The sequence below is a fragment of the Xyrauchen texanus genome, chromosome 35 (assembly GCF_025860055.1).
Source record: "Xyrauchen texanus isolate HMW12.3.18 chromosome 35, RBS_HiC_50CHRs, whole genome shotgun sequence".
Taxonomy (NCBI): Eukaryota; Metazoa; Chordata; class Actinopteri; order Cypriniformes; family Catostomidae; genus Xyrauchen; species Xyrauchen texanus.
The window spans coordinates 30,794,112-30,815,115 of record NC_068310.1 but is presented as its reverse complement, the minus strand read 5'-3'; the positions used below and the strand labels follow the sequence as shown (position 1 = coordinate 30,815,115).

The window sequence follows — 21,004 nt, the reverse complement described above, 5'->3', positions numbered from 1 at the left end:
CCACTGCCTTCTGAAAAGGTGCAGTCCATTCTCTCATTTACTCACTCTCAGAATTCTTGAAAAGCATGTTTAGGTGCTAGAAACATGATTAATGATCCTTGTACTTTCAGGAAGCATCATTACTGAATGAAAAATTTGCTCAAGTCACTAAGAAGCCTGGCATGCGCACCAAAGCACTGTGGTGTCTAAGACCCCCAGCTAAGTTAGAGGTCAATGGGCACCCCCAGATTAGGGGACATTTCACCTCGCTTTGGGATTTCAATTTACCCTTTCACAGTCCTCCGTTTCTAGGGGTAACAGATAGGCCTAAGCCTACACCAGTGAATCCAATGCACTGGCTTCTCTCACTTGGATTAGATTAGACCTAATACTGAATTGACGACAACTCACAATGTGATTCCAAATCAAACCCAAATCAGCCAAGCAAAGATATGATCCAGCGCACCAGCAGTCAAATTTGCAAGCCAAAGGTCCCGATCTATAACACAAAAATGAACCACTAGAGGCAATTGATGAGATTATGAGGTCAGCTATGAGCAATCTAAACCCATTCTGGTTGCATTAAAGGCTGAACATTACCTAGAGAGATCAATACACTTGGTCTTTTAATGACGTATTAATTAAAAGGGTATTGAACACCAGTAACTTCACATAACAGACTTACCACTCTTTAAAAATCTTTATCTCTATATCTAGAAATTAATATTACGTTGATCAATCTATCAAGAACTATCTTTATCTGTTTATTGATTTGCTGAAACAACTTCACAGGACACTGTATCATAAACCATACTGTATCTTCAGATTGTTAATAAAACACCCAGTCATTTTCCTTTTTTTACTTGTTGAAAAATGCACCACATATTTTGCTACCGCTGACCTCTTGAAAGCCTTTTGGAGCTTCTGTAATGCCTGTGGTCCTCGGAAAAGGACTTCCCCTTGGGCCCCATCACTTTTAGTCTTACTTACATGGCCAGTCTAGAGATCCTGCATTATTTAACTGGCTTTCAGTACACAAACCACAAAGGCCTGAGGAAGTGCTTCAACTGCAGTATCCAAAGAGAGACGTCGGCCAAAAGAAATGAACCAGACAGTAAATAGTCTACTATTGAGTTCATATAGCTTATACCATAAAGAGGAATAGTGTGACAGTGGCCACAAAGCCTTACATAGCTTTTTGTAACCAGAAAAGACCATGAAGTGTGGTGGGTGGGAAAAATGTCACTATTTTGCTAGAGACAGATCAGGCTTATTGACTAGTCCATTAGTGATTAGTGAGGTTGAGTTTTAGTGGCGGTGCTTCAAGAGACGAAACTTCTCGGCAAATGTTTTTAGTGCGTTCACACTGTGCTGTACATTAGTTAAACTTTTGAAAATCTGTCTCAAGACCCCTTCTATTTTATTATACTGTGCACAGTGCAACTGTATTTGAACATGTCATGTGTGAACACCCCTCAAGAAAAGCCTATTATTTGATAGTTTCACAAAAACTAAATATTGTTTTATTTGAGAGTGAATATCAACTTAAATTGTGCTCTATTCATTACACAAAGTTATTGTAAGGCTTCAGAAGACTTGGAAAACAGTGCATGAGTTGTAATGATTACTTTTACTGTGGATTTATGGTGAGTTATTTTGTCGTTTTTCGAGCTTGACAGACCGAAGTCACAATTTTCTTGCATAATATGGTGAGCAAACCCTATAAAGACTTTTGTCTTCCACGAAAGAAAGTCATACAGATTTGCAGTGATATTGCAGGTTTGGAGTGACAATAGGGTGAGTAAAAAATTACAGAATTTTCCTTTTTGCGTGAACTAGTCCTTGAAGACCCATTAGTAAACTAGTCTTTCAAACAACCCTCCTACTAGCTGATTTTGAAAATATGTTATTAATCAAATATTTTTACACATAACTACTTCATACATGCATGACCTCATTGTCACATACAGGCACATACAGTCTAAAATGGACATATTTTTAAATGCACATCTTCAAATAAACATTCACTTCCTTAATTATATGCACATGAAAACCCACATAAACACACAAGTATATTCCCATTAAAAAATGTACGTTGCCTATAGCAAAGATTTTTAGCAGAATATGGTAAATAAACATTCGATTCAAACCAGACCTGATGCAAAGTATTTTAAAGGACGCCTTACAATGCAGCACAAAATATTTGGCTCCTAGATTCTGCTAGTCTGTGACATCCATTACAAGAGCCCCAAACATTCTATACAACAACACAAGCGAGTGAAAAGTAAAATAAACACTAAGGCACCAGTTAATAATACCCTTAACAGCTGGTTTGGCATCAGTGAAACCTACCCTATGCTTAACATAATACATTGTGAGTGGTTTGACAATGCTATCCAAGATCAGTTGTAGAAACCATAGAAAACTCGACAGAGGGTGGTGGTAAAGCTGTAGCCTGCAAGCAGATGGCAGATAGCATTGATCGGATCCAAGATCTGATAAGGCTGAGAGGGATAGATGTGCTGTTCTGGAAACAGAAATCCACACTACTGACAGCCATTGACATACGGTCCCAGATGATGTAATTTAATTCTAATAACGTGTATTACTAACTGATGTAATGCTCAATATGCACATGGTTCAATACATGGGTCTTTGGGGTTAGGGGGTCATAAAAAAAGCTCATAGTCACAGATGGTGTAATTTAATTATTTTAATGTGCATTGATAATTTTACTATGTTGTGATGATCTTAATGCAAAAAGATTCACTATGTGGGTCTTTGGTGTCTGGGGCTGATCTAAGGACCGAGTAGGCTGCAAAAGCTCATTTGAGGGCCCTTAACAATTTCATTCACATTGGTATGTGACATGACAATGAGGTCAAAGTTCGCTGCTGGTATTTTGTGTGCTGGTCAAGTAGTAGGAGAAAACTGGGAACTGGGTCAAGACACAGTAGGTTAATTCTTTACAGAGAGTGGAAACGTGTAAGTTAACAACCCCCATTTACACTCTTAAAAAAAAAATGGGTATGCGCTCTCACTATCTCTCTCTCTCTCTCACACACACACACACACACACACACACATACACACACACACACACAAATATATAAAATGTTCTTATCTATTCCTAGAATAAGGCACAAAGTAATGCCAGTCAGTGGGTGAATTATATAGTGCTGATGCGTGTTTTCTGGAATGGTCAAGCTTCAATACCCACCACAAGAAAGCTCCTAATCTCACAACTAGCCAAATATTTCGACTGTAAACCAGAAGTATATTTTTACACTATCCATGTAGGAGTTATGTGCCAACGTTTTATACTTATACTTAGAAGAGTTTCTTCAGATGTAAATGATGACAGAATTTTCATTTTTGGCTGAACTATCTCTGTAGGTATAGTAACAATAATGGTTATGCTTGTCGTACATTGTAAACACTAATGTGGCCATTACAGGAAAAATCAAGTTGTGTCACGAACCCCACTCCTCTGCCCCATCCCCGCTTCATCGCACACACACTCACTCCCTCGACCTCACTCCCTTGCTCCGCCCCCTCGAGCTTTTCACGCTCTTTTTGCTCGCTCGAGCCCTCACGTCCACTTTGCTGCTCCTCGCTCACATGCTCGTAGGTTATCTCCCTTCCTCGAGTTTCTCACGCGCTTCCAATCCTCCTGCACATTAGTTTCACCTGCACTCGTCTCATCACCTTTCATTGTTTACACCTGCACCTTCCCCTATAAATACCACAGCACATCCGTTTCACGGGTGTTGGTTATTGTATTTAGTTTCCCGTGTCTTTGCCCCCCGCTAGTCTCGTCTAGTTTTGAACTCCTCTTGTCTTCCTCTTAGCTTGCCAGCTCCCCTTGTTCCCCTGTCTTTTGCTCCCACTAGTCTCGTCATTCTTATATCATTTTTCCCCGGCTCTCGACCCTACGCTTACCTTGACCATTCTCCCTCTGGATTTTCCCCACTGTACCTTCGTCTGCTCTTTAAAAATAAAAGCAGTTTTGATTTACATTGTGACTGTCTCATCTTGTGTGTGTGTGTGTGAGCGGGTTACAAGTTGTCTTAATTGAATATTACTTTAAATGTCAAGTTTTGGACTCGTAACTCAAGTATCAATTTTCCTTGAGCTTATTTTCCTTAAAAATGCATAGACTTAAAATGTTAAGTGTTAACTTTAATGATTAAGTACAAAATTGAGGCTATGAGGAATACCTAAATGAATTATTTAGTTATGTTTCCTTGGTCAAAGACCCTTTTGGTCAAGATGGACCCCGTAAACACTATTTCAGTTCTCCTTGTTCTTGTGCAACTGAAAAATGTGTATATGCATTTTTATGGAGAATTAACTTAATTTAATGATAGACATAGAATCAGTTATAATCTTCTTTATTTAAACTGTGTTTTTGCATGACCTTATTTGAAGTCAAACAACTACATTATAGCAAATAGCAAATCTGAATTAAGTCTACTTGCATCTAGTTACCTTAAATTAAATAGTTATGTTCATTTGATATGATCACCAAGTGAAGTGAACTTAATTACACAAGCTTTGGGGACACCATTACTCAGTTCAATTGAGGGAACTAGTTTACTCAATCAATTTAGTCAGCTTATTTGGGTTTTAAGTGTAGCAAAGACCACTAATAAATACTGTAACTCCTTCTGGAGCAGTCCAGGTCCTGCATGTGTAGGACAAACTAGAAAAAAAAGAAATACAAATGTGTAATTTATTTCCTTAAAGCACCACGTGGTCTATTCTTATGATGGGGGATGGAACAGAAAGAGTCCTGGAAAAACAGGAGGTAAGAAAGCTGATCAGCAGCAATGGTCTTGCAGTCATCACCATCTGAGTAGCACTGATCCTACATTGAGGCTCCCAGATGAGACCACCAGTCTGGCAATGGAGAGACAATAGCTGCATCTCCTCTGGATGAGGGCCATAACAAACAAAACACGGCCTGACCCTTCAATCTCCAAATCCAGCTCAAGCCAAAGCACTATTTATACACACGCAATAACTCAGCAGAAGGAAATGGCAATTAATTAGTTGCAACACCAGACTTTGCACAAAGTACAAGGCACTAGAATATACATCATCAGCATATTAATAAGACAGACTACATTTGAAAACTTTCTGAAGAAAATGTGAGTGCTGTTTGTCTGTGCAAATCTCATCGCCACAATGTTAGGGTGATTTGGTTGGCTGCAAGGGCATTGTTATGTGGTTGCTAAGGTAATCTGAGAGGTTTTCAGCACATTTCTTTGTGGTTGCTGGGGTGTTTTGGATGGTAGTTTACTATCCTGATTCAAACGAGCCAACCTCCAGGTCCCTATAATATTTTGGTTCCTATATACGACACAGGTTCCTCCTTTAATGTAAATCTAATGTTTGGCTGTTTCATTGTACATTACACAGTGAAAAATTCAAAAGTTTAATTGAATAGATAAGTAATAGCACTCCTCATTAAGACATGTGACTTGAGGAATCATTCATGTCTGTGACAAACTGTGCAAAGCAACAAAATTGTTCCAATCCAACTTTAACCCTAAGTAGTGGTTGACCGATATGTTTTTTTTTTTAATGGCCGATGCTGATATCCAGAGAACAGGGCGATACAATGTTGATATATAACACAATTTCATATAGTAAATAACATGAACATAAATTGCTAAAAAAAAAATTATAAACTCTTAATTAGCACTATATTTACTCAATTTCACACACTTTGTAAAAAAAATCTTAAAATTTTTTTTTTATTATTTTAAATAGCAGTAGATAGCAGTTTCTTCTGATTTCTGTACAGTCATCAAATTTGAGTAATTTATTTGCACATGATGAAATTGTTAATATATTAGGAAGAACTAATAACAGTACACAAAGTAGTCTAGCAACCATGGATGGCAAGTCCACGTTAGCAATCGCATTTTCTCAAAAAATACAGAATCAAACCAATTGTACATAGAGTGCATAGTGAATAAGACATTTACTCATAGTGCACATGAAGCACTTTTACCTTAAATTTGCATCAGAGGCTGTTTAGCAGAGATGGACCACTTATATTAAAATGAATGGGAAAAATTAGAAGTCCCACTTTACAGGTAAAAGAGCCAATCACCTGTTGTAAACAGACATCGCTTGTCAATCAACTCAAGAATGCGCATGCGCATTAAATATAAAAGGTGGGAAAATTGCGTTTTTATATGTAATCTGAGGTAAAGAAGCACAATTTATGATACCAGAGAGCATTCCAAACATGTCCGACAGTGGACTAACTTGCTAGAAAGACATTGGCAATGACTGTTTAAACGGACTGGATTGCCTGCTTGTATTGTTACAGACTGACCGTTATGATTTGTGATTCAGAGGAACTTTTGATCCTGAAGTATTTGATTCTGGCTGATGGAATACGTGCTTCAGAGGAAGATATTAGAGGACGGTCATCGGGAAGAAAACGCAGACTTTTCGTGATCTGTTTAAACAAGATATCTGCATATTTGCAAACGGTATGTAATAGAAATTGTATTGATTTTTGCCTTTTATCATTACAAAAGTTACAGGGAACTGCTGAGGAGAGACTGTTAAAATACGTGCTTCAGAGAAAGAATTATAAGCATTCCACAGGATGCTGGATCTGCTGAAGTTGTGTGAGGTTGGTTTAGTATAAGGGTGTACAGATCGATCGGCCACCAATCGTGCCTAGAATCTTTTTTGCAGCACGCATGGAATAGGGCTGAAATGATTAGTCAACCATTTTAGTTGTCGAATAGTCATTTTATCTAATTTAACATAACATGAAATCACATTAAACTCTAATGATGAAACACGAGAACAACACTACAGTTCATGCCTGACTGAGGAGAAGAAGAATTACATCCCTTAAGCGTGCACACTTAATGCAGCTAGATTATAACGTGATGTCTCACGACTTATTGAATCATAATATATGTCACTATACATTTCTTATCGTGACGAAAATTGGCAATAGGCAGCTTTATTAAGAGAGAGTTTGTTTTTTTATGAGTTAAAGATGGATTGAAGTGAACAGAAAAGTGAGATAGGTAGTCTTCGCCCCATTATACACTGCAACAAAAAACGTTTTTGATTTATTTTTGTTTTGGCTTGTTTTCTAATATAAATATCTAAAACTCCTTCAAAAAAGTACATTTACTTTAGCAGCTATACTGCAGAATTTCTTTTTTTTTTATCTGAGAATGTAGAATATATTATTAAAAATACAAATATTTATAGAAATAATAATCCTTTAAAAAAGATGCATTCTCCTGAGAAGCAGCATATAATATATTAAGACTTGCTTTTAGAGAATAGATCTTGAATAGAAGTAAATTTGGTCTTTAATGCATTCACAGAAGTATAACTAAGTGAAAAAATACACTTATATACAAAACACTTACGGTACTGTATATTTAAGATACATTCTCTTAAAGCAAGTCTAAATATCTTATATTTTGCTTCTCAAGTAAATGTATCTTGTTTTAAGGATTTTTAAACAATTTTAAATGGATAACAAGACAAAAACACTTGATAACAATAGTATTTTTTGCAGTGAGTTTCAATGACCTTTGATTTTGACAACAGAACTATTATAACTGTTTTCAATACAAATAAATGTTAGCAATTTACCATGTAATTTTGATAATACTTTTTTAAAAGGTTTAATTTCTTTACAGAATTTATTAATCATAATGTTACATAAATGTTAAAATACAATTGTTCATTGTTAGTTCATGTTAGTTCATAGTGCATAAATGTTAACTATTACAACTTTTTATTTTAAAAATGTATTAGTATATGTTGTAACTAACATTAAATTAACATTAGTTCATGTTAAATACAGTAACGTTTTTAAATAACGTTAACAAATAGAACCTTTTTGTAAAGTGTTTCCATAATTTTACTGTGTGGGGTATAAACATATAACTGCAGCATATAACTGGCAAAAGTGTGGCAAAGGGCACTTTTAGAAAAAAACAGTATCGGTATCGGCCGATCTTAGTGTTCCAAAATTGGAGATCGGTATTGACCTCAGATTTCCTGATCAGTGCACCACTAGATTATTACGTCTGTTTAAATGAGATATGTGCATATTTGCAGATGGTATATGATATTAGTTTTATTGATATTTGCCTTTTTATCATTAGACATGACAGTTAAAAGGAGAGGGGGTAAAATCATTCTGTGGCAGCTCAACCTGCCACCGGCAACAGCAGCCCTCACTCGACTATCACTCGTCCGGCCACTGCTGCAGACAGCTCTCACTGGCTCTGTTACTGTTTTAAACATCTTCCTCGTGATCCATCACCGTTCAAGAGGTCATCGCTGCAGACTGTAGCACGATGAAGTAGTGAATTTCATCTACAGACATCCATTGCGTAGTGGATTAAATTAATCTTTTAATGGATTTTAAATGTTTGGAGCCGTTATATACTGGATTTTTTTAATGCAAACATCTGATTCAGTATGTACAGTATGTGGCGTTATGTGTAAATAAAAAGTGAGAGTGTTATAATGAGTGTATTTCCTTAAACGTTTTATTAGTAAAGTATTATTTTAGTAGTATAGTATACTAATAACTTGAGCATCAAGGATTTTAGTATTCTAATGAATATGAGTGGTGCTGAGTATTTGGAATTAATTTGTTTGGAATGGATGATGACCATTATACGTATTTTATAATTGCATTTCATAGATGTGTATAATCAGTCATCGGCGTGTAATAATCATTACTGTATGAATCAAATGAAGGCTATATTTTTCACAGTTTCTCTGTGATATACATGACAGAGTACAAGACATATTATACTAAAATATGTGAATTATGGACAATGTATAACTTGGGCCAACAAGAATATTAATAAAACCTTTAGCCAATCTTTATGTGTCCTGCAATCGTCGATTAGATGTAGAGAAAATGTATATACTGACATATCACAGGCAGCTCTCACACTCGATCCGTAAATGCCACAGGTATCTCTCATACTCAATAAGTAAACGCCACAGGCAGCTCTCACACTCGATCCGTAAACGCCACAGGTAACTCTCACACTCAATCTGTAATCGCCACAGGTAACTCTCACACTCGTTCTGTAAACACCACAGGCAGCTCTCACACTCGATCTGTAAACACCACAGGGAGCTCTCACACTCGATCCGTAAACGCCACAGGGAGCTCTCACACTCGATCCGTAAACACCACAGGCAGCTCTCACACTCGATCTGTAAACACCACAGGCAGCTCTCTCACTCGATCCGTAAACACCACTGGCAGCTCTCACACTCGATCCGTAAACACCACAGGCAGCTCTCACACTCGATCTGTAAACACCACAGGCAGCTCTCACACTCGATCCGTAAACACCACAGGCAGCTCTCACACTCGATCTGTAAACACCACAGGCAGCTCTCACACTCGATCCGTAAACACCACAGGCAGCTCTCACACTCGATCTGTAAACACCACAGGCAGCTCTCACACTCGATCTGTAAACACCACAGGCAGCTCTCACACTCGATCTGTAAACGCCACAGGGAGCTCTCACACTCGATCCGTAAACGCCACAGGGAGCTCTCACACTCGATCCGTAAACGCCACAGGCAGCTCTAACACTCGATCTGTAAATGCCACAGGCAGCTCTCACACTCGATCTGTAAACACCACAGCCAGCTCTCACACTCGATCTGTAAACACCACAGCCAGCTCTCACACTCGATCTGTAAAGGCCACAGGCTGCTCGCACACTCGATCCATAAACGCCACAGGTAACACTCACACTTGATCCGTAAACGCCACAGGCAGCTCTCACACTCGATCTGTAAAATGCCACAGGTAACACTTACACTCGATCCGTAAAATACCACAGGCAGCTCTCACACTCGATCTGTAAAATGCCACAGGTAACACTTACACTCGATCTGTAAAATGCCACAGACAGCTCTCACACTCGATTTGAAAATGCCACATTCAGCTCGCCCCCTCGATCCGTAAACCCCACAGGCAGCTCTCACACTCGATCCTTAAAGGCCACAGGCAGCTCGCACACTTGATCCGTAAACGCCACAGGCTGCTCTCACACTCGATCCGTAAAACGCCACAAGCAGCTCTCACACTCAATCCGTAAACGCCACAGGTAACTCTCACACTCAATCCATAAAATGTCACAGGCAGCTCTCACACTAGATCGGTAAATGCCACAGGCAGCTCTCACACTCTATCTGTAAACACCAAAGGCAGCACTCACACTCGATCCGTAAAACGCCACAGGCAGCTCTCACACTCGATCCATAAACGCCACAGGCAGCTCTCACACTTGATCCGTAAATGCCAAAGGCAGCTCTCACACTTGATCCGTAAACACCACAGGCAGCACTCACACTCGATCTGTAAAGGCCACAGGCAGCTATCACACTCAATCCATAAACACCACAGGCAGCTCTCACAGTCGATCTGTAAACACCACAGGCAGCTCTCACACTCGATCTGTAAACACCACAGGCAGCTCTCACACTCGATCTGTAAACACCACAGGCAGCTCTCTCACTCGATCTGTAAACACCACAGGCAGCACTCACACTCGATCCGTAAACGCCACAGGCAGCTCTTACACTCGATCTGTAAACACCATAGGCAGCTCTCACACTCGATCTGTAAACACCACAGGCAGCACTCACACTCGATCCGTAAACACCACAGGCAGCACTCACACTCGATCCGTAAACGCCACAGGCAGCTCTCACACTCGATCCGTAAATACGACAAGCAGCTCTCACACTCGATCCGTAAACACCACAGGCAGCTCTCACAATCGATCCGTAAACACCTCATGCAGCTCTCACACTCGATCTGTAAACACCACAGGCAGCTCTCACACTCGATCCGTAAACACCACAGGCAGCTCTCACACTCGATCTGTAAACACCACAGGCAACTCTCTCACTCGATCCGTAAACACCACAGGCAGCTTTCACACTCGATCTGTAAACACCACAGGCAGCTCTCTCACTCGATCCGTAAACACCACAGGCAGCACTCACACTCGATCTGTAAACACCACAGGGAGCTCTCACACTCGATCTGTAAACACCACAGGCAGCTTTCACACTCGATCTGTAAACACCACAGGCAGCTCTCTCACTCGATTTGTAAACACCACAGGCAGCACTCACACTCGATCCGTAAACACCACAGGGAGCTCTCTCACTCGATCCGTAAACACCACAGGCAGCTCTCACACTCGATCCGTAAACACCACAGGCAGCTCTCCCACTCGAGCCGTAAACACCACAGGCAGCTCCCACACTCGATCTGTAAACGCCACAGGCAGCTCTCACACTCGATCTGTAAACACCACAGGCAGCACTCACACTCGATCCGTAAAAGCCACAGGCAGCTCCCACACTCGATTCGTAAACGCCACAGGCAGCTCTCACACTCAATCCGTAAACACCACAGGCAGCTCTCACTCTCGATCTGTAAACACCACATGCAGCTCCAGTCCTCCAGATTTTAATTGACGCAAAACCTGTAGAATAGTGTAAACTTTCTGTGTTTATAACAAAATAAATAGTAATGAATATAATGTACCAATAAATCACGCACTGGAGCATTTTAAAATGAATTTTGATTGCTCTTGCAACTTATTTTTTCATTTATTTTGTCACATTCAAAAACATTTTGGATTGATATAACTAGGCTTAAAGAGGTGCAAATAACAGACAGAGCTGCCTGTGATGGTGAAAGGTTAAGTAACCGAATTCAGAATTGTGCAATGATGGCAGGTCTTGTGAGAGCCGTGCCAGGTCAGGTGAGAGCTGTTTGGCAGTGGCAGGTCAAGTGAGAGCTGAGTGAGAGTTGCCTGCGGCGGTGACAGGAGTGCTGCCATGGAAAGATTTTACCCCTGCTGGTTAAAAGTTACAAGTCCAACTGTTGAGGAGATAGAGGCAGAATGAAACAGCTGAGCACTTTAACATTATTAGCTCAAACGCATCTACCGTGACTCTGTTATGTGGACTGTTTAATAGACACTGTGTTGCACACCGGTCTATTATTGTAGTCACACGATGGCACATAACAACAAAACCACCTGTGACTGGTCGTTTATGTGTCTCACGTGCATGCAGGCGATTCTCAGGGCCCTCAAGAAAAAAATCAGCCAAGCAGAAAAATGTACCTGTCGATAATTAAAAAAGTCAGAATAATGGCCTATTTATTTGCCTTGGCTATATATTGGTCGACCACTAACCTTAAGTATGAGCAATAGATTAATAGTGAGGCTCGCAATGATACTTGCCTAAGCAAGCTCCAATAATAAAGTCAAAAAGGAAGTCTCATCTTCATTCCTATCACATTCTTTTAACAAAGAATCTAAATATACATTTCTTGAGACCATCTCAAGATAAAATACTATAAAAGCATACCCTTTCTCAGAGGAATAACCATCTGTCAGTCTGCAACACACAATTCTAACATAAACGCAAGAAGAAAAGTGATGGGAGAAACAATTTCATTATCTCTTCCTCTGATCTGATACAGACAGCTTCAAAACACTTCAGGCCTGGCTGCCTTTATTGTGTTAGCTTGCTGTCTCCACAGACTTGAAGTAAAGAAAGAGCTGATAATGAATTGGAAGAGGAAATTAAATAACTTGTGTTTTATGATAAACTCAATCAAAAAGCTATCATTGTCTCTCCTAGAACTGATAGTGAAGGAAACTAAAAAAAGACAAGAAATGAGAAACTGCACAGGCCCTCTGTTCCTCAGGCGCATGGAAAGTTTGCTGAGCTGGAAAATAAAGTATGAAGATAAATATGAAGGAGAAATGCTTGCGAGAAAGATGATCACCTGACAATATAAAGGAATTATATATAAAAATAATAATAAAAAATTATAATTTACTCACCCTCATGCCATGCTAGATGTGTACAAATGTATTTCTTCTGGATAAAACAAATTAAGATTTTAGAAGAATATTTCAGCTCTGTACATCCGTAAAATACAAGTGAATGGTGGCTATAAGCACCAAAATCACACGAAGGCAGCACAAAATAATACATACAACTCCTGTGGTTGAATCCACTTCTTCAGAAGTATTTTGATAGGTGTGGGTGAGAAACAGATCAACAATTAAGTCCTTTTATACTATAATACTCCACCTTTGGCCAGCCCCGACCAGTCGGTGGCAATATGCACAAAGAATGTGGATTGCCAAAAACAAAAGAAGAATGTGAAATTGGATATGTATAGTAAAAAATAATTTAAGCATTGATTTTTTTTTCTCACCCACATCTGAAGACATGGATTTGACCACTGGGGTCGTATGGATTATTTTTATGCTGCTTTTATGTGCGTTTTGGAGCTCCAAATTTCTGACCCCCATTCACTCAAATTGTATGGACCTACTGAGATATTCTTCAAAAAAAACTAATTTACGTTCTTCAGAAAAAAGGTAATCATGCACATCTGGGATGGCCTGATGGTGAGTAAATTATGAGAGAATTTACATTTTTTGGCGAACTATTCCTTTAATCAGTATACTGCCTATGTCAATCATGCTTTATTCGTGACGCGCTGTAACAGATATTTGGCGCCTAAAGTGTCACTCAGCGGCTGATGATGTTAAGGCACTGAGTGGGTACTGGAGCTTTAAAACAGCTAACTGCCCACTCCACACCGGGAGAGAGACTCAAGAGGACGTTGGCAATTGACAAGCTCGAAGGTGAGGATGTCAGGGATATTTAAAACATCTGTCAATCACGGCACAGGCCGGAGTGAGACGAATATAACGGCTCAAAATGAGATGAATTCTAACACGGCGCACTTTGTTTCCAATTCCAACACAGAGGCGAACCACTTGAGGTAGGTGGATGTTGAAAACCGACTGACTCTCGGACGTTACACGCAAAGTTATAAAGCGGGATTACAGTCAAAACGAACTGTACCTCAAATATTTAGAAACAATAATTAATTTGTATTTCGTTTTTTACCTTTATCTCAAATGTAACTGTATTAAAGTAAAACAATTACATTGAAAATGGGGTGTTTAGTCAAGTTAAATCGGTTTTTATTGTCGTTTCAACCATATACAGTTAGTACAGTACACAGCGAAACGAGACAACGTTCCTCCAGGACCATGGTGCTACATAAAAACAACATAGGACAAACACAGGATCACATGAGACTACACAACTATATAAAATACCTTATATACTACCTATATAAAGTGCACGTGCAAACATGTGAAAAAAGTACGGGACAGTACAAGAAAGCCTATACTTTAGTATTTTATTATGATATATCCATTTAAAATGTACTGAAGAATCTAGTTTGGGTCTATATATCAGATATTAAAGAAAGACTTTGACCCTGTGGAGAAAGGCGGAGCGGGAGTCTCGTGCTGATGGGGAGACAGGACGAGAGCGCGGGAAATCCATTCTAGAACTCTCTCAGAATCAAAAACAGCACACTTGTAACAAAGCAAGTCATTATAACTGAATCTATAACTTTAAGAATTTACCAGAAATGGAATGGCACCGCTGACGCATGCAATTTGTCCAAAATCTACGCGTGTTATACTAGCCAAACAATCCTTATGGAACATGAGGGGATTTTCTTTTAATATCACCTACACTTCAGACAAATTACATGCTCCTGAAGTAGTCAGCTCTTTTTACCCATAGGAAAATCTTTCAGTCTAGTTACGAGAGGCTGAAACGATTGAAGCAAGTTAAAACGACCACATTTCGTTGTCGGGTTAAATTAGATTATTAGCGAAGTTTTCTAAACAACAACACAATTCCTTTCGAAATAACGTTTTCTTGGCGAAATGATGCTCCTCGTGTCAGTCATAACCTACTATACGAAAAACCACGCCAGTGGCTAACCCTCTACCTATGGAGAGATGCCAAAGCAGCTCAAATCATTGATAAATCATTGTAGATTATCTTCCAGTGCATGTCTCTCAAACACATCCGGTATTGTTAGGAACAAAACACATTACGTCAAAATGTTTAACTACACAAAACAGACTTAATTGAAACCAGACGATCTAGTTAATGAACACGAACATGCACTTACACACAACATAAACATGCAAACACAAGACACATTATCGTGTCTCACCAATAAATATGTTAAAGCTGTGCTATGTCTACAGGACACACATTTTCTATCTATCTATATATAATTTGAAAGCATGGCTACAATTTGAGATTAAATGAATCCATCTGTTACATCCTTATACAATATGTAAATGCTATGCATACAATACGCGCGCTAAATTGCAAATGTCTGTTTATTAGATTATGACACTAGTGCCTCTATTAAGATATTTGTCTAATGTCAGATTTCGCAAGCTGCCTATCTCATGTATCCCAACAGATCTAACCTACATCCAATTTTCCTGAATTCCCAACTGAACCAATCTTGGCGAGGTTTTGCAGACAGCCAACCCACACAATGTTTCAATATGAGACTGGGGGAAAAATCCAATAGATAAATAAACTAAACCATTTAGAGGTGTCGGACAGACCCTGTTTAACGTGTTTAAAACCACCCAACACTATCTGCAGGAGTGCCCGTTTTCCCTAAAAGTGCGATGTTGTTCGTCCAAGAAATGCATCGTTTACATTCTGCTCGCCTTAATACAGAAGTCTTACATTTACCTACACCCCGCTATCCAAATAACCTATTTGTTACTTGTTTCAGTAAAGCAATTCAACCATAGGGAATCTAACCAAGTTAGTCTAACAGCCTCCTTCACTATTGCTGCATAATGCAGATATCAGATTGTGTTTAATGCGTCAGTTAATAGACAGCGAAGTGTCAAAACCGCATATAAAAAATGCCTATAACGCTCTCCTTGGCTGTTAAAACCGCAATGAAGTATTTAACGAATGTAGAGGACAAGAGCGCGCTAAAACGATGCGTCGACAGAAAAGAATTGTAATTGTTGCAGACATCGCGATCTGAGATAAATAGCTTTTTTCCCCATAACAAAACTGCATACAAAAGTCACGTCTGTGCGTAAAGATCCGAGGTTTCTTACTTGTGCTTTTGATGCCTTGGATTATTATCCTTGCCATGCGTAAAATCTCAAACTTGCGTGCATTTTCTCGGCAGCAGTGTGTAAAGCTCCGCTCGCACTTTCCTAGTGTGAAGTCTCAGCACGGCATGAATGAGGAGGAATGCGGTCCGTGGTCGGCGCTCTCGACGCAGCCTCGTTTTGAGAATCGTGGATGCATATATCACGCGCCTCGACTAGGCGGCGACGTTGAGCGCGCTTAATCCTGGAGGGCTATGTGAAATTTACAGTGAGTCTGTAGTCTTCTTGAATACCGGTGCACCACCTGTCGTTGTGTCTGAGCACATTTATTACAGTTACGGAGACGTCTTTTTGTCTCTTTGCCGATGGTGGACAAGCAATAAACAGATGAGAGATATAAAATATCATATACAATTATTGTTTTTATTTTGGGGGATTCTTATACATTTTCAGAGACAAATCAGAGCTGTGCATGAAATAGAGATGCCTGCTTTATAAGGTTGATCTTTTACTGTGGAGATGGAGATTTATGCTGTGAATGCACAATGTAGGAGTATATAGAGAATCTGTATCCAAACTGATAATTGACAGTTATACATATGAATCGGAACTTATCAAGCCACAAAAAAATTGTTTGATTCTTTAATGTAAGTTGATAGATAAACCACCTTTATTGTTTTTATTTTTGGAGATTGTAATATAATTTCTGAGAAAAATCAGAACTGTGCATGAACTATAATGCTTTAGTAAAGTAGAACTTTTACCAATGTAATGGTGCTTTATGCACAGAATGCAAAATATAGGAGAATAAATATAAATAATATACTATTTATTGTACAGTCAAACAGAAAACTGACCATGTTATTGTCTAAATGTAATAATTAATCAAGCCAAAACAGTATTTTATTTCTTTAATGTTTTATCAGTAGTAGAAAATTGAGAAAACAACACCCATACAAGACCTTCATATGAAAAGATCATTAAAAAAATACAATGCCTTTTAAATAACAACAAAATGGCATCAATAACGCATTGGTGTAATGTGCTGTAATACAGGACATCATTAGCTCACAATGAGGTCATGTGCTTGTTTGACCTGTCTTAGACCTTTACAAAGATTACAGACATATTCTCATGTCACAGTGTGTTTGGCCACCCCCTGAGCTTTGCAGTCCCAATAACCTACCGCAAAATGAAAACGGAGCTTATCTGATTCAGGATTCAGGATCAAACTTGCACACTTACTGGCAAATCCAGTGCTAGACTGAAGACGGAGCCTGAATGCACAAACAAGGCTGTCAGGATGGTCAAAACATAGAGAGAAATAAACTCAGGTGGAATTTTATTCTAACCTCTGTAACATTGCATTGCTTACCTGTTGTTTTGTGAGTCTGACCTTGTCCTTCAGTGTAGTGAAGGCTTTCTGGCACAAGTAACATCTTGACTGGACTTCAGCTTGAAGCTGTTTAGAGCAAATTAGAGTGTCTGCCCTTTTATGTCATTGGAAGATGCTGACTCACCAAAGAAATTAAAATAATAATTGACAAGAATTTACAATAAAATAGTAGTACACATATTGTGTTGGTGGTGACAATAAATGTGAATATTTTATATGGCAAACATATTGTTCTGAATATGATGGAGGAAGAAAAATTACAGCGTCCATGAGCATCACATTGAGGTGCTTTAGGCATCACTCATCTATTGATCTGTTAGGTGAAATAATTTTTAGGAATAAATGTGAACACCAAGTTTGTTGCTGTTGTCTGGTGGAAAGCTTATTGATCTATGGTCTGTCTGCAAGAAAGGATTTGCCTCGACAACTTTAAGAGATTTCTGTTGGACTGGAAATGTATTTTGAATGTTTGTGCTTTAGAAGTTTGATCATGTGATCATCACAGTTTTTTTTATTTTGAATGATTTTATGACTTCAATTTTTGATTAAAAAGCCAATATCCTTGGATATTACAAAATCAATGTTTTTGATGCCATCACAATGTATCAGCTTCAGAGTATAGCTGATAAAACCTAAGATGGTACAAGCATGCGAAGTCCAATAGTTACTATCTTATTGATTGCACTTACAAGAACAGCAGTTCGCTGATAACAATTAAAAAGAAAACGCTTATTAAAAAAAATGTCAATGAAAGAAACCGTCTACTTTTGATGCCAACACTTGCGCAGTAATTAAGCTGGTAAGTAAAGGTGTTTACATGCAATGCGAAATGCTGGTAATGGGCAAAAAAAGGTGCAGTATGTAAGATTCAGAAACTTTTGCTATTAATGATATCTGTGTAGAGGTCGACCGATTAATCGGCCGATTTTTTGCATTTTTTTAACATAATCGGCATCGGCCAATATCCAAGTATATCAAGCCGAATATTAGGCAGGCGCATCTGTGGGCAGCCTAGTGTTGTTGTGGAACACGTGTTCGACGCACGCTGCCCCTAGAGTCATTTTCCAGCAGAGTGAGCAGACCTCATCAAGTTCCTTGGAGAAAACGGTATGGATTATATTTGTATAACTCCTTTATATTTTACAGATAATAAGAGAAATAAGTAATAAATAGATACCAAGGCACTATAGGCTAGTGAAGGACTGGCTTTGGTAAGCTCGGACGTTACCGGTTCTGCTGTCGGTACTGGAGAAATTAAGAAAATACATTTATTATTGCTATAAAGAGAAAGTTATTTTGTCTCACCAGCCATTTCTATGTATAATAATTCTATGAAACCATTTGTCTGTGATGCAATAGCTATTCGCAGTCAGAGAGAGAGAGAGAGATCTCGCGCACTGCGAGCACAACATGAGCCCTGCTTAATGAGTGACAGAACGAAACATTCAAACGTAGCCTGGTTTAGATCTGTGATTATTAGTCTGATTTTATTTTAGATTTCGCCTTCCAAAGATTATAAAAAGAATATTTATACATAAGCCGCATTCTGTCTAGCACAACTTCCTTCCCTTCACAGCGGTGCACTGACATTTCTCCCTAAAACTCAAACTTAACGTCAGAATCAGCACGATCAGTGATTGTTGTAAAAATGCAGTCTAGCTACTGTTGCTAAATTGCGGGACGCGTTTAATAATAAAAAGAGCGCAAGAGATACCGTTCCCAAGGCGGCGGGCTCCGAAACAGACAGCAACGAGACAAGCAAAGTATAGGCTACTTGGTTTCATGTGCGCGTCTAAACGATCAACTATACACAAAAACATGTCAAAACGACCGGCTTGGAGATTCACGTAACAAAAAGAACCGTTAAGAATACCGTTAAAGGACCGGATAGTGAGTAGTAATACCATTAAAACCTTAACGATACCCATCCCTAGTTATGCCTGTGCTTCTCTTGGATGCTCTGAATATTGGATTACGTGTCTGGATTGCCCCTTAATTAAAGCTGCATCTGGATCTCTACCTTCGTATCGGAGCAGTTCGTAACACCTGCTTTGTTTATTTAATATATTTGTTATACATATTTATACAATACGTTTTTACATTATACATTTTTTATTTAAGTGTACAAGTGCAGATTGGTCAAGTGTTCAATAAATGTATTTGTTGAGAAATTTTGTCTATCTTAAGTAATTATTTGTGTTACATTTTATCTTTCAAATAAAAGGTTCAAACAAGAGGTTAAAAACAAGCACATATCGGCCAAAATAAATCGGCAGCATTAATCGGCCATCGGCCGACCTGGATTTCAAAAGATCGGCATCAGCCTGAAAAAACCAATATCAGTCGACCTCTATACCTGTGGCCTTTAAGTGAACTGCAGCCAGTAACCTGTTGCTCGTGCACACACTCCATAGGGACGCGGGCGAGTGAGCATCCAAAACAATGATGTAACGTACAAAGAGACTGAACGTGATCCACCGGCATCATGCTGACAGTTGAGGTAACAAGTTATGATTGTTTTACTACAAATTTTGAGACCGTATATTATATTTGACTATCCAGTGCTGAAACAGGGCTAAAACAAAGTGTGGATATAGGTCTGACTATGCAAGACTGTTGTTTGAAGTAATAACTTTTCTTTGCATGATACATTGACTGCATTTATACGATAGCCTATGTCGGTGTTAGCTAGCTAGCCAGCTTTATCAATAGCTGTTAGCTAAATTTGGTGGATGATGACAGTAGCTGTTTATAAAATAGACAGTGCATTATAAATATGTTGACACAATTCAGTATTGATGTGATTCCATCACAACTGTCATTTTTATATATCGATGCACTATTGTTTAATAATAGTAGAATGTATATATTTTCTGTATAACCAAGTTACGTTACACTAATGAATGGGTCTTTTTGCATTATCTTGATCATTGTCTAGCATTCATTTAATGTGTTATTGTAGTTAAGCTAAAATTACACAGATCAATCCTTATGGCACTATATTTCACATGCTTTGCAGTTATGTAAGCTTACCTGTCCAATAAGAACAATGACAATTCAGGGTCGGTTTTGATCGGCAAAACCGAACAAAGGTCCCCCCAGGAATCAAATGCCTTGCCAGTGTTCACTCTAGTTTTCGCTCAACCACAATTATGCTCCCACTTAGCCAGATGGGATTCAATAGATACATTTGTTTTATTTATCTTTTTTGGCTTACTCATAGTTTGAGTAGGAGTCAGTGTTGTGCTGGAAGCCAGACGTTTGCTGGATTCCATCTCTAAGATAACGTTACCTAGTGTTGCAGTTTGCTGTCGCTGTTGAATAGCGGAAGGGATGCACTGAGGCACGGCATTTGGGAGCGTGCATCTTTTGGATTTTTTGGCAAAAGCGACCCGCTCCCTTTGCACGTCTACAGGCTTTAATAGACAACCTAGGAAGTCCGGCAAGGGCTAATTTTTTAAGTTGCGTTACAAGCCGTTCACACATTGGCAAAAAAAAAAAAAAAAAGGCTATATCAAAATATATTACATGAAAATTGTTACATATTGCACCTTTAAACCATTTA

The 21,004-nt window shown here is 38.8% G+C and overlaps 1 protein-coding gene across 1 annotated transcript in view; it reads right to left on the bottom strand.

The window, feature by feature from the left end:
* LOC127629282 (plexin-A1-like) overlaps nt 1-16,178 on the bottom strand; it is a 267,994-nt gene extending 251,816 nt beyond the window's left edge. Inside the window, exon 1 of the mRNA XM_052106444.1 lies at nt 16,047-16,178. The gene's annotated coding sequence lies outside the window, so the exon portion shown is untranslated. The remainder of the gene's footprint in view (nt 1-16,046) is intronic.
* Between the last annotated feature and the right edge of the window lie 4,826 nt (nt 16,179-21,004).